Raw genomic sequence first — 12910 nt, 5'->3', positions numbered from 1 at the left:
TGTTTACCCAGGCAGGAGTGCAGTGATACAATCTTGGCTCACTGCAACCTCTGTCTCCCAAGTTCAAGAGATTCTCTCAAGCAATTCTCGTGCCTCAGCCTCTCAAGTAGCTGAGATTACAGGTATGCACCACCACACCTAAGAAACTTTTTGTATTTTTAGTAGAGATTGGGTTTCACCATGTTGGTCAGACTGGTCTTGAACTCCTGACCTCAAATGATCTGCCCACCTCGCCCTCCCAAAGTGTTGGGATTATAGGCTTGAGCCACTGCACCTGACTGGGTAAGCACTTGATTTCTAAAGAAAGGAATTCATTCATTGAACAGTGAGTTTTCTAGTCCTAAAGGCAAGTTTCTTCAGTAAGTACAAGAAACACAAATATAAATAAGACATGGTCCTGGCTGCTGGAGGTCACAGTACAGTAGATTTCATTCCAGTGCTGTCCCACTATAATTCTTACTATTCCCTCCTTATCACTTATGTCATATAGTTCCTTTCTTTATATTTCCATTCTCCTTCTCCTCTTTATTGTTTTGCTATAAATCACAATATGATTTAAAAAGAGGATTTACACTTTATATGAAAACACACATCATCCCGTGTTAGTACAATGTATTTAAAATTTACAAAATGTAAAGGCATATTTTATTCCTGACATGGGTGTTATTAAATGACTTTTTTACAACTATAAAGTACAACTTCGTAAAATGTCATATGAAGTAAGGTTTATTTAAAAAAAAAATACATGCCTGTAATCCCAGCACTTTGGGAGGCCGAGGTGGGCAGATCATTAGGTCAGGAGTTCAAGACCAGCCTGGCCAATATGGTAAAACACCATCTCTAACTAAAAATACAAAAAAAAAAAAAAAAAAAAAACCTAGTTGGTTATGGTGGTGTATGCCTGTAGTCACAGCTACTCAGGAGGCTCAGACAGGAGAACTGCTAGAACCCAGGAAGCAGAGGTTGCTGTGAGCAGAGATTGGGCAATAAAAGGAGACTCCACCTCAAAAAATAATTAAAAATAAAATTTAAAAAATAAACCTAAAAAGAGATAAATCTATTGAAAGTATGGTGGAGAAAAATGCCTTATACCTTGTCTTCAGTGTAGTCCAGATAGCATTTATTGGAGTCTCTTGATGAAGCAAGTGATAATACTCAAGGGACATATCCAAAAAGGCACATAAAACTTAAATTATGATTTTCAATCATATAGTGACACGAGCTTTCAATCCATACTAGCAATGTAGACCCTGTTGTGTCATAAGTTGCCTTGATCAGAGCCTCAGAAAAGTTGAATGGACATCACAGGTGTGAAGGAATAAAGGACAAGGTGAGACAATAGAGAATAGACTGGATGGCTAGAAAAAACTAGTAAGGACACGTAGAACTTTCACTTTCAGGTCCTAGTGTTTAAAGAATAAAAGTGAGTATCATTCCCCACAAAACCCGAGAAACTCTAGGCAATACCATTCAGGACATAGGCATGGGAATGAACTTCATGATTAAAATACCAAAAGCAATGGCAACAAAAGCCAAAATGGACAAAATGGCAACAAAAGCCAAAATGGGATCTCATTAAACTAAAGAGCCTATGCACAACAAAAGAAACTATCATTAGAGTGAACCAGCAACCAACAGAATGGGAAAAAATTTTTGCAATTTACCCATCACACAAAGGCCTAATATCCAGAATCTACAAAGAAATTAAACAAATTTACCAAAAAAAGACAAACAACCCCATCAAAAAGTGGGTGAAGGATATGAACCAACATTTCTCAAAAGAAGACATTTATACAGCCAACAAACATGAAAAAAAGCTCATCATCACTGGTCATTAGAGAAATGTAAATGGCATCACATTGAGATACCATCTCAGGCCAGGTAGAATGGCGATCATTAAAAAATCAGGAGACAACAGATGCTAGAGAGGATGTGGAGAAATAGGAACACTTTTACACTATTGGTGGGAGTGTAAATTAGTTCAACCATTGTGGAAGACAGTGTGGCAATTCCTCAAGGATCTAGAAATAGAAATACCATTAGACCCAGCAATCCTATTACTGGCTATATACCCAAGGGATTATAAATCATTCTATTATAAAGACACATGCACACATATGTTTATTGTGGCAGTGTTCACAATAGTGAAGACCTGGAACCAACCCAAATGCCCATCAATGATAGACTGGATAAAGAAAATGTGGCACATATCCACCATGGAATACTATGCAGCCATAAAAAAGCATGAGTTAATGTCCTTTACAGGGACATGAATGAAGCTGGAAACCATCATCCTCAGCAAACTGACACAGGAACAGAAAAACAAACACTGCATGTTCTCACTCATAAGTCAGTGTTGAACAATGAGAACACATGGACACAGGGAGGGGAGCATCACACACTGGGGCCTGTTGGGGGATGGGGAGCTAGGGGAGGTAAAAAAGGAGCTGGGGGGATAACGAAGGGATAGCATTAGGAGAAATATCTAATGTAGACGATGGGGTAATGGGTGCAGCAAGCCACCATGGCACATGTATACCTATGTAACAAACCTGCACATTCTGCACATGTACCCCAGAACTTAAAGTATAATTAAAAAATAAATAAAAATACTAAAAAAAGAAGAGGAAAGCTTCTAAAACTTAAAAAAAAAATAAGTGAATAAGTTAATAGATGTTTCAAGCAAAATTTAGGTAACCCGGTTTGGAAGTCAAATAAGCCATAAGGAATTGAGAAAACAATTTGTTTGTGTTTTAGAAAGCGTTAAAATAATTAAATAATGCACATGGGAAATCTAGAGTTACTGAAACCAGGCTGTTGGTCACCAATAAAAGTACTGTGAAGATACATTAGGCTGTAAGCAATAAAGCTGTAACAGTCAGCTCAAGTTGGTAACCTGGACATGTCAGATAACGGAAATTAACTGAGAATTGGATGGTCACAATAAATCCACTATGCAAAGACTGCAAATGCAAGCATAAACAAAAAATTCAGCCTGCTGGAAACATTTATTAAAGAAGTTTACATTACATTAAAGAAGTTCACATTTAATCTTTTACATGTAAAAGATTAAATGTTTATGATGTAAGTCTATCATTGTATTTTTAGGACATAATTTTGTTTCCACTATATCGTACATTTTGGTTTATAAATACCTTCTCTTATGTTACTCAAACAATGCTTTAAAGCTGATAAAGGTTGCGGTTACCAGGGAACAACAGGTATGAAACAAAGCTTCATAAAAATACCAGTTTTTCTTATACAATCAATTAAAGTAAATGCTGGAATAAGAGTAGGCTATCTTCCATTGGCACTAGTTTCACAGAGGCAAGAAGGCAATGTTATAGTGACCCTATCAACCAACACACTTCAAATATGTCAGAATAGAACTCTTCAGTCCATGCACTATAAACAGACTTATCCTATAGGGTTTTATCCATGCCTTCATGTCCACTACTGTTGATACTAATGACTTCAAAAATTGTCACTCCAGAACAGCTCTCACTTCCAAACCCCAACCCCACATATCTCAACCCTCTACTGGGCTTTTCCAACTGAATATAACACCCAGTGTCATCAATTGAAAATGTTCACATTGCATTAATTAACTCCTCCCACCCACTTATCTTTACTTTTCCTAAATCTTTCTTCCTTTCTATACGCCCTTCCTTGTTAACAGGATCACCATATACTTAGTCTCTAAAGCCAGGAAGTCTTTCCTGTCTACTTCCTGTTTTTCCTTCTCACTTTCATCTACTCCTGTATTAGTTAAGAACTACATCAATGCTGCTTCCAGTTTCATATCTGCCGAGAGGCTATCCAAGTGCCCTTTCTAAAATTCAATATGATGTTATTCCAGCACTTCTCATTATTTAAAGGTTGCCCATGACCTATAGGATAAAATTAAACTTTCTTAATTTATTATGCTGTTTGGCCTTTCCTAAACGTTATGCTTCATTTTTCACAACTCACAGACAGGAGCCTGTCATTTTGAAAGAGTAAATATTTTCTTTGCTATATGCATAACATTTTATAGCTCTAAGCTGCCAGAATAAAATACCTTTTATTTTGCCTAGTGAATTTCTGTTCATTCTGTGGGATGGAACCCAACTCATTCATTTATTCTTCAGTGTCAGAGGAGCACAGGTATTACTTCCTCTCCAATGATGCTCTCTCTCTGTCTCTGTTTTTCTTTCTCAATCTTTGTCTCTTATACACACACACACACACACACACACACACACACACACACACAGTCTACTTTTCTAGACAGACATATTCATATGTATATACACATATATCTAATATTGCACTAATAAGCTGTATTACAGTAATTTGTTTGTACATCTTTCTCCTCTACTAGTCTCTGAAGCTCTCAAGAGCTGAACCAAATCTACATATATTTATTTTTCTACTGCTTGCTATATGACCTAATATGTACCAGTGGCAAAATTAGTATTTGTTGGATAAATGAATGTGTCCCAGAAAATACATATAAGCTTAAACATTACAGAACTGTTCATAATAGCAATAAATTGGAAATAACATACATATCTATCAGTAGAAAATGGATACTCGGTCAATTGAGTATTATAGAAAGAGTGCTACATCTATTAGCATGGGCAAATTTTCAAGTCATAACATTAATCAGAACAAAGCAAGTTATGGAAATATAAAACAGGTAGGTTGAAAATATGCATAATACTTATATCTGACAAATCTAGGTAATGACAATGTGTTAATATTTTTATTAACATTCTTCTTATATACTTTTAAGCATATTTAAATATCTCCTAACGTAAACCTTTTAAAGACCTGGATATAAAAATATAACAAAGTGATAATATCAAAGGCTACAGAGATAACTTGAAGGGAGGAACCTCGCTTCTTCCCAAGCCCATGATACACATGCATGGACCCAAGCAGAATTAAATAAAATACACATATGAGCCTTTATTATACATCATGCTTAAATATTCATTTGTCTTTGAGAATAAGAAAATAAACTTAAGATCAATATGATAAATATTATAGGTCACTTGTGCAAATAATCTAAGATGTTTACAGCTGTTTGCCACTTTATTCATAACAGTAAAACTTGGATAACTATCTAAATTTTCAACAGTCAAGAACTGAATGAATAAATGATAGTATATCCAGAGCACACAATATTATGGAGTCATTAGAAGACTGTTTTAGAAAGAAACATGTGCGCAGCATAGAGCTGCTAAATACAAATAGTGTGTACAAGGCAAAAGAACTGTTCAGCTATTTAGATACATGTATAAGGCCAAACATCAAATTGTTCACCATAGTTCACCTTGGTTGGGATTAAAGGTTCTTTCCTTTTGTCTCTCTATTGTCCATGCTTTCTAAGTTTTGCAGTAAGGCTGTATTACTGACACTAAGAAAAAGATCAGTAGTCAAGCTGCCCTCTCATGTATTGGCAAAATTCACTGCAAACCAGGGAAGCTTTGCTTACTTAGTACCTTAGGCTCTGGGCATGGGTTGTGAGGGCCAGAATAGACTGAAGTGGGAAGATGAGGTAGAAACAGAGAAAGGGAGACTGGGAGGGTGGATAAAGGTCTGAGAGGAAAAAAATCCCTTTCACCTAAGTGCCTCGACCTTCCCTATCTCCCCTCTCAAAGTCAGGTTGTTCCAAAAGAGGTAGAGGAGGCAATGAGGAATTCATCCAGGAACAACAGAACAAACATATAGGAACAAGTGCTGATGTCATCCTGAGAAGTCACACATCTTAAGTATAAAAACAAAGTTTCTATAAAGTTGTCCCCACATGTATAACTTCTTAGATTAATTTATTTATGCTTAAAATAACTACTCTGATACTATATTAGTATCAAAAGCAACCAAGAAGTATATTCTTTTAGTTATGTCAAGTTGTAGCTTAATAATCAATTGATTTATCATTTCTAAATCGTTTATTCACATGCAATTCCTAACACAGAACGCATTAACGCCTAACACTTATTGAATATTTGCGATATATTGGGCACTGCGCTATGCTCTTTACATGGATTGGCTAGTTTGATAACACTATACAGAAGGTTTTTCTTGAGAAGTATTAAATACTTTATTTGCTATTACACATAAACCACACTACAATGCCTTTCAATAAGTGAAAGGCATCATTTTAGATATGGGGAAAGCTACTTAAATCAGTATACTACCAAAAATATAAAGTAGACATTGCTGTGGAAGGTTATTTTTATTATTATCATTCAAATCACATCAATGAACAGACAGAGATTCAGAGATGAGGCTGAGCTCACTATTAGCAAGTCTCAGAGCTAGAATTTAAATCCTGGAATTCTTATTATAGAAAGGCCTGTGCATTTTCACCACTCTGTACCATGAAAATAATGATAACTTTTAGGAAGAAGGGAAGGAACTCTTAGCTGGAGTTGCAGAGGCTAGCGAAAGAAGACAAGCTGGACAATAACAAATAAATGAAATAGGAAAAGGACAACAGTAGGAGTGAAGCCATAAAATGTGCTGGCCTCACTCAGGAAGCACTCAGGGCTGTATAAGTGAGCAAGTTCCACTCCGAGGTTGCATGAGCTGTGGGGATGGTGGAGCTATTTCCATGCCCCACCCCTTGGAATTTCTCAATGTCCTGGTTTCCTGAAAACTAGGAACCCTGTTTCAAGGAGGAGGAAATAACACCAGGGGAAAAACCCTATTGAGCTGTAGGATAATATTTCACAGGAGTGTTTCTAAGACTTGATAATATGATGGGAGAAGTGGTGAAAGGAAATTAGTTGGTCACTTTGAACTTTATGACAAGTAGGAATATTCTGAATTACTAAATTGCCCATGTATCCTGTTTCATATTATGGTATCTGACATTAAAAGTGTTGCAACAGAGATTCTAGAGTTACGACTGTGAAGGTTCATTCACGGTGCTGGAAGGGATGGCTTAGTGGCCAAAAATGGCAGCTTTCACCACCACGACACTATACCCAGAGTTTGACCTGCAAGTGGGATTGACTCGGCAGCTCATCTCCTGAATATAGTTAGTTCCAGAGTTGACTCAGAGGGGTGGTGGGTAATGTGGACAATGTTTGCAAAAAACTTGCCTATCCTGCTGAATAATGAAGGTTCCTAGAATTTTATGACTTAGGATAGCCTACAGTTTCCTTAAAGCATGAGATACGAGAGAGCCCAATGATCTCCTAACACCATCTCAGAATTGATACCCAATTCTGGCTAGCTCTCCCTTCTTTATTAGTAGCTTGTACAAAGCTGATTTAGTCTTTCCCTAAACTGCTCCTCCCTTTCAGCCAGTAAGAGTCTCTTTATTCTTTCTTCACCTTTCCCATAATTTCTTTCTCTTTTTTTTTTAGACGGATTCTTGCTCTGTTGCCCAGGCTGAAGTGCAGTGGTATAATCTTGGCTTACTGCAACCTCTGCCTTCCAGGTTCAAGCAATTCTCCTGACTCTGCCTCCCAACCAGCTGGGATTACAGGCTCCCACTACCATGCCTGGCTAATTTTTGTATTTTTAGTAGAGATGGGGTTTCACCATGTTGGCCAGGCTGGTCTTGAACTCCTGACCACAGGCAATCCACCTGCCTCAGACTCCAAAATTCTGGCATTATAGGTGTGAGCCACTGCACATGGCCACCTTTCCCATCATTTCTTAATCTTAACATTTATAACTAAATCAGTCCATTCATACACTTAATGACATGAACTACGCTTTCATGAACGAATACTTCACATTTTATCATTTTATCAACTACTTTATGATGACAAACTGGGAACACTTGGTAGTTCCCAAAAATAATGCTACACTGTAAATCAACCAACAACTAGAATAATGATTCCATCTTTAAAAAAATATATTATTTCAAATATATCTGCTAAATATGTATCAATTTGAAAAAGTCATTGTTCTAGATATAATCTCAAAATCAACAGAGCTCACGTTTATTAGGCACTCACTATGTGTTAGATGTCATTCTAAGCACTTACCTAGCAAGCTTAAAAAAACAAACAAAAAACAACCTCAGCCCTTTCCATGCCATAGTCTAGTGAAGATAACAACTACAAACAGGTACTAAGTGCTGTAACCATGGAACATTAAAGTACCTTAAAAACTTGTTAATTCTCCCTGTGAACTCAACAATGTGGCTTTAAGTAGGGACTTGAAGTTTCTTACTTCTAATTGCATAGTGTGGCAGGGTCTGATTCTGCAGATCTGAGCTTCTGAGTCTAAATCTCAATTTTGGGGGACAGCTTTTAAAAGATAAGTGATCTATATATAGTTAAGCCTGTAGGATTGGAACTGTGAGAAACTGGAAGGATGACATTAACAGAAGCTAATACTATTCATGTCTCAGGATCTTCATACAAGGATTTTTTCTTTTACCTTTTTCAAGCTTGTGTCAAGATTTCATCATCACTTTCTTCATTCTCATCTCTCAGACATTATCACTATTTCTGATATGTATCACACACTTCTCCTCCTTCTACTCTTTCTGAGTTCACCTAGATGAGGTTGTTTCCATATATGCTGACATTTTCATCCGGACAGTGATCCAGCCCTCCCCATTCTGGCTACCTCTGCCATTAGATAATTATCTCCTTTTTAAATACCCACTATTTACATTTGTTTGTTTCCCACACAATGCATGATATGGTCATTTTGGCAATACTTTATTCCTATTGCCTGGTTATATGGAATTTCTTTTTATATTCACTCATTTTTTTTTCTATAATTTATAAATATGTACATGTTTTATCCTTAACTTCTCCAGGTGATTATTAATTAACTGGAAATGTAGCAATCTTTAGTTATTTCTTATAAATTTTTAATTTTCTTCCCTTAAATTTCCCATTTGCTAAATATTTATTTCTTCAAGAAGACTGTAGAACTATATACAAATCTGTCTTCCAGTATTCAACATACTTTTGTATTTAGAAAGCGGCATTAAAGGTTAAATAAAAAAGCAAGGATCAGGACTTGTTCCCACTGTCTTTGTTTAAATATCTTCTAACTAGGAGCAGGATGGTGTATGGCCAACTTGGCTACATTTAAAGTAGCAGTTCACCTGGCTGGCGCCCTCTGGTGGTAAGAGAATACCCTCAGCGGGATAGTTGTGGGAGAGCCTCAACACACACCACACCTAGAGGCTTGAGTACCTGCTGGCTCCTGTCCTGTTTGTTTTATATAGGCTTGAGTCTTCCTTGTCTTTCTCTTCATTTATTTTCCTTTTCTTTTTCCTTCCTGACTTCTTTTTAAATATATTTACTCAATGCTTATTTAGGCCTTTACAAAGGAAGCCAGAGGATAAACCCAAGGATGGCAACAGTGTTGGCTGGCATTATGGTATAAGGTTAAACTTAATCACAAGAGAATATCCGTGTTTCTTGCAAGTGGATTGAGAGCACCCTTGTGCTATTTGTTATAATAACAAAACAAACCATGAGTAGGAAGGCATGCTGAGAGATTTTCCTCCACTATAATAAAATATTCACTCAATATTACATTTGACAAATGGTACCTAAGAGCAACTGTCAAATATTCTGTACAAGTTGTTAACATTAGTTAAATAATACCTTTTAAAGATAATGTAAGTTTCATTCTGCCTAAGTTTAGAAATGGACAAAGATGAGCATTCAGATTCCTCTTTACTTAACAAATTCTGAGTCTTGCGTGTGAACAAAACTGTCTATAAAAAGAAGTCAGTATAATATTTATCTGCCATAAAGGTATCGGTGGCTGCAGCAGTATTTCACTTAATGTTGGTCTGTGGTCTGAAAAAGTTTACTGACTCTCTAAACATCTCTGACTTCTGTCAATGAAGTTCAAAAATTTTCATTTGGTATCACACAAATATAATTTCTCAGAAAAAAAAGGAAATGTAAATGTGATACAGTTATATCTGTGCCAGCTTACCAATTTTTTTTTTCAGGGAAAAAAAAATTGCTGCTTTTACTCTATGAGGAGCCAACTGCTATTCTTGGAGTCATGTATATAGTCTAGATTCCAGAAAAAGGCCTACAGAAGAATCAGATATTTTATTAAATTTGATTGAAACTGTGTATCCAAATAAAAACAAATTAGAGCAAAATCTAGATCCATGAAATGAAATTGCAATACCTTTTCTCTCTGTTTCTACTTTTGCACCTCTAGAATCAGTTCTTGACACAACTTCAGACGTAAGGTCTGACATGTTTTTAAAGGTATGATCACTCCTTTAAAGCATAAGTCAGAATATTTGATCTCCTGCTGTCAGCCATTCTTGGCTTATATCAAAATCCTCAAGATGGCCAACAACGTTCTATATGAGCTAACCCTGGCTACCTTCCCAGCAACATTTCCTACTAGTATCTTCATAATTTATTAATATTTAATTAAAATCAGATTAATATAATAAACCCTCAAATTCCTGTGTTCTGGAACACATGAAGCATGCTCCTGCCTAAGGACTTTGGTATCTGCTGTTCCCTCTGCTTGGAATGCTCTTCCTTCAGGAATGGTTCTTGATTTGTGCCTTTACTTCATACAGATCTGCTTCTATCAGTGTCTCCGTGGGAAGCAGAATCCACCCCATACAGTAATGAAATAATTTTTACAGAGATATATTCAGGGTAAGAGAAAAAACAAAAGCTGTTACAGCTCTTAGAGATTAGAAACTGGAGGAAGCTTGCACCATTCCTAAGTCTGTAGGGGTAAGGGAGGAAACGATGTTACTGCAGCCCAATGACAGCGTCAGCTGTCAGAGAAAGGGTGCTGAACAAAAGCTATCCATGAAGGAGGAAGCAGAAAGAGAGTAGAAGTGGAAGAGAGTAGAGAAGAAACACCATGACTTGACCTTTCTCTTCTCCTTCAGATATCCTACTGGTGCCAAACCTTGATGAGAGCTAGTGGCGGAGGAACACAGGTGAGGCCATCCTTATTAGTCAGCCTCTCATTAGTCAGCCTCAGGGCCAGACCAGGGCAGGGAAGGGCAGAGATTGCGGCTGGTGGGCAAATGGAGAATGGCTGGGACAAGGACTCTACTCAAAAGGTCGCCTCCCGAGAAAGGTCTTCACCAATCAATCAATCTAAAACAGTATGCCCAAAACATTATTCCTTCAACCAATTTCATTATAGCACTTATCACTATCTGACATTACATTTTACTTTTTATTTGCTCTCTCTTCCACCAAGATGTAAGTTCTACAAGGGCTGGCATTTCATCATTTGTATCCATTGCTGTATTCCTAAAATTTAAAACAGATACTGATGCATAGGAAAGGTCCAATATTTATTGAATGAATGCATGAATTTAGTACCGTCTTTGCTATTCAAAAGTACTCATGTTTAATTAAAATCAGAATATACAACAAACTCTCAAATATCTGTAATGAATTATCCATACACAACCCCCATACTCCAGCCTTTTCTGTGTTCTAAAATATCCTTCTTGTCAACTTACTCTGTAGAAAAACACAAATAAATTTAATCTTATGAAATCTTATGAAATACATGTATAAACATATACATATTATGTTTCATAAAGCTTATTTTTAATTGCATTTTAGGTTTTGGGGTACATGTGAAGAACATGCAAGATTGTTGCATAGGTACACACATGGCAGTGTGATTTGCTGCCTTCCTTCCCCTCACCTATATCTGTCATTTCTCCCCATGCTATCTCTCCCCAGCTCCCCACCCCCCATCCCTCCCCCATTTCCCCTCAACGGACCCCAGTGTGTGGTGTTTCCCTCCCTGTGTCCATGTGTTCTCATTGTTCAACACCCGCCTATGAGTGAGAACATGCGGTGTTTGATTTTCTGCTCTTGTGTCAGTCTGCTGAGAATGATGGTTTCCAGGTTCATCCACATCCCCACAAAGGACAAGAACTCATCGTTTTTGATGTCTGTGTGGTATTCCATGGTGTATATGTATCACATTTTCCCTGTCCAGTCTATCATCAATGGGCATTTGGGCTGGTTCCAGGTCTTTGCTATTGTAAACAGTGCTGCAATGAACATTCGTGTGCATGTGTCCTTATATTAGAATGATTTATAATCCTTTGGATATATACCCAGTAATGGGATTGCTGGGTCAAATGGAATTTCTATTTCTAGGTCCTTGAGGAATCGCCACACTGTCTTCCACAATGGTTGAACTAATTTACACTCCCACCAACAGTGTAAAATTGTTCCTATTTCTCCACATCCTCCCCAGCATCTGTTGTCTCCAGATTTTTTAATGATCACTGTTCTAACTGGTGTGATTGGTATCTCAATGTAGTTTGGATTTGCATTTCTCTAATGACCAGTGTTGATGAGCATTTTTTCATATGTTTGTTGGCCTCCTGCATGTCTTCTTTTATAAAGTGTCTGTTCATATCCTTCGCCCACTTTTGAATGGGCTTGTTTTTTTCTTGTAGATCTGTTTTAGTTCTTTGTAAATTCTGGATATCAGCCCCTTGTCAGATAGGTGGACTTTCTTTCATATTATAAAATAGAGAATTAAAGAGTCTCATCATTGAGGGAAATACTAAAACCAACCTAGTACTCAGTACATAGATATTCTCTACGATGTTCCTAAATGGTAGGGAGTAAAGAAAGAATGTAATTCTTTCTCCATAGAACATATGTTCAAAATAATTATAACTGTTTACATGCATTTTAGTTATGTTGTTTAATTTATGAAAATATTCTGATAATGTTGAAAGAAGGGATGAGTTTTTGTCATCCAAAGTGGAGCAAAAGCCAATAAACGATGATAAATAATGCTCTATGGAACCCCACTGAGGTTCTCATCTATATTGCTAATTATTGTAATAATAAGGAACTTACTCTCTCAAGAACTGGTGACTTTGAGGCAGCTTTTACTATTATAAAAGTTTGGGCTTGCTTTTTGTTGTTGTTGTTGTTGTTGTTTAAAAAAA

The 12910-nt window shown here is 36.8% G+C and overlaps 1 protein-coding gene across 20 annotated transcripts in view; it reads right to left on the bottom strand.

The window, feature by feature from the left end:
- Positions 1 to 12910, bottom strand: part of MTHFD2L (methylenetetrahydrofolate dehydrogenase (NADP+ dependent) 2 like) — a 169901-nt gene that overhangs the window by 71727 nt on the left and 85264 nt on the right. The window lies entirely within an intron of this gene.

Source organism: Saimiri boliviensis, chromosome 3, assembly GCF_048565385.1.
Source record: "Saimiri boliviensis isolate mSaiBol1 chromosome 3, mSaiBol1.pri, whole genome shotgun sequence".
Lineage (NCBI taxonomy): Eukaryota > Metazoa > Chordata > Mammalia > Primates > Cebidae > Saimiri > Saimiri boliviensis.
The sequence above is the reverse complement of the archived record's forward strand: the minus strand, read 5'-3'. Positions and strand labels throughout refer to the sequence as shown.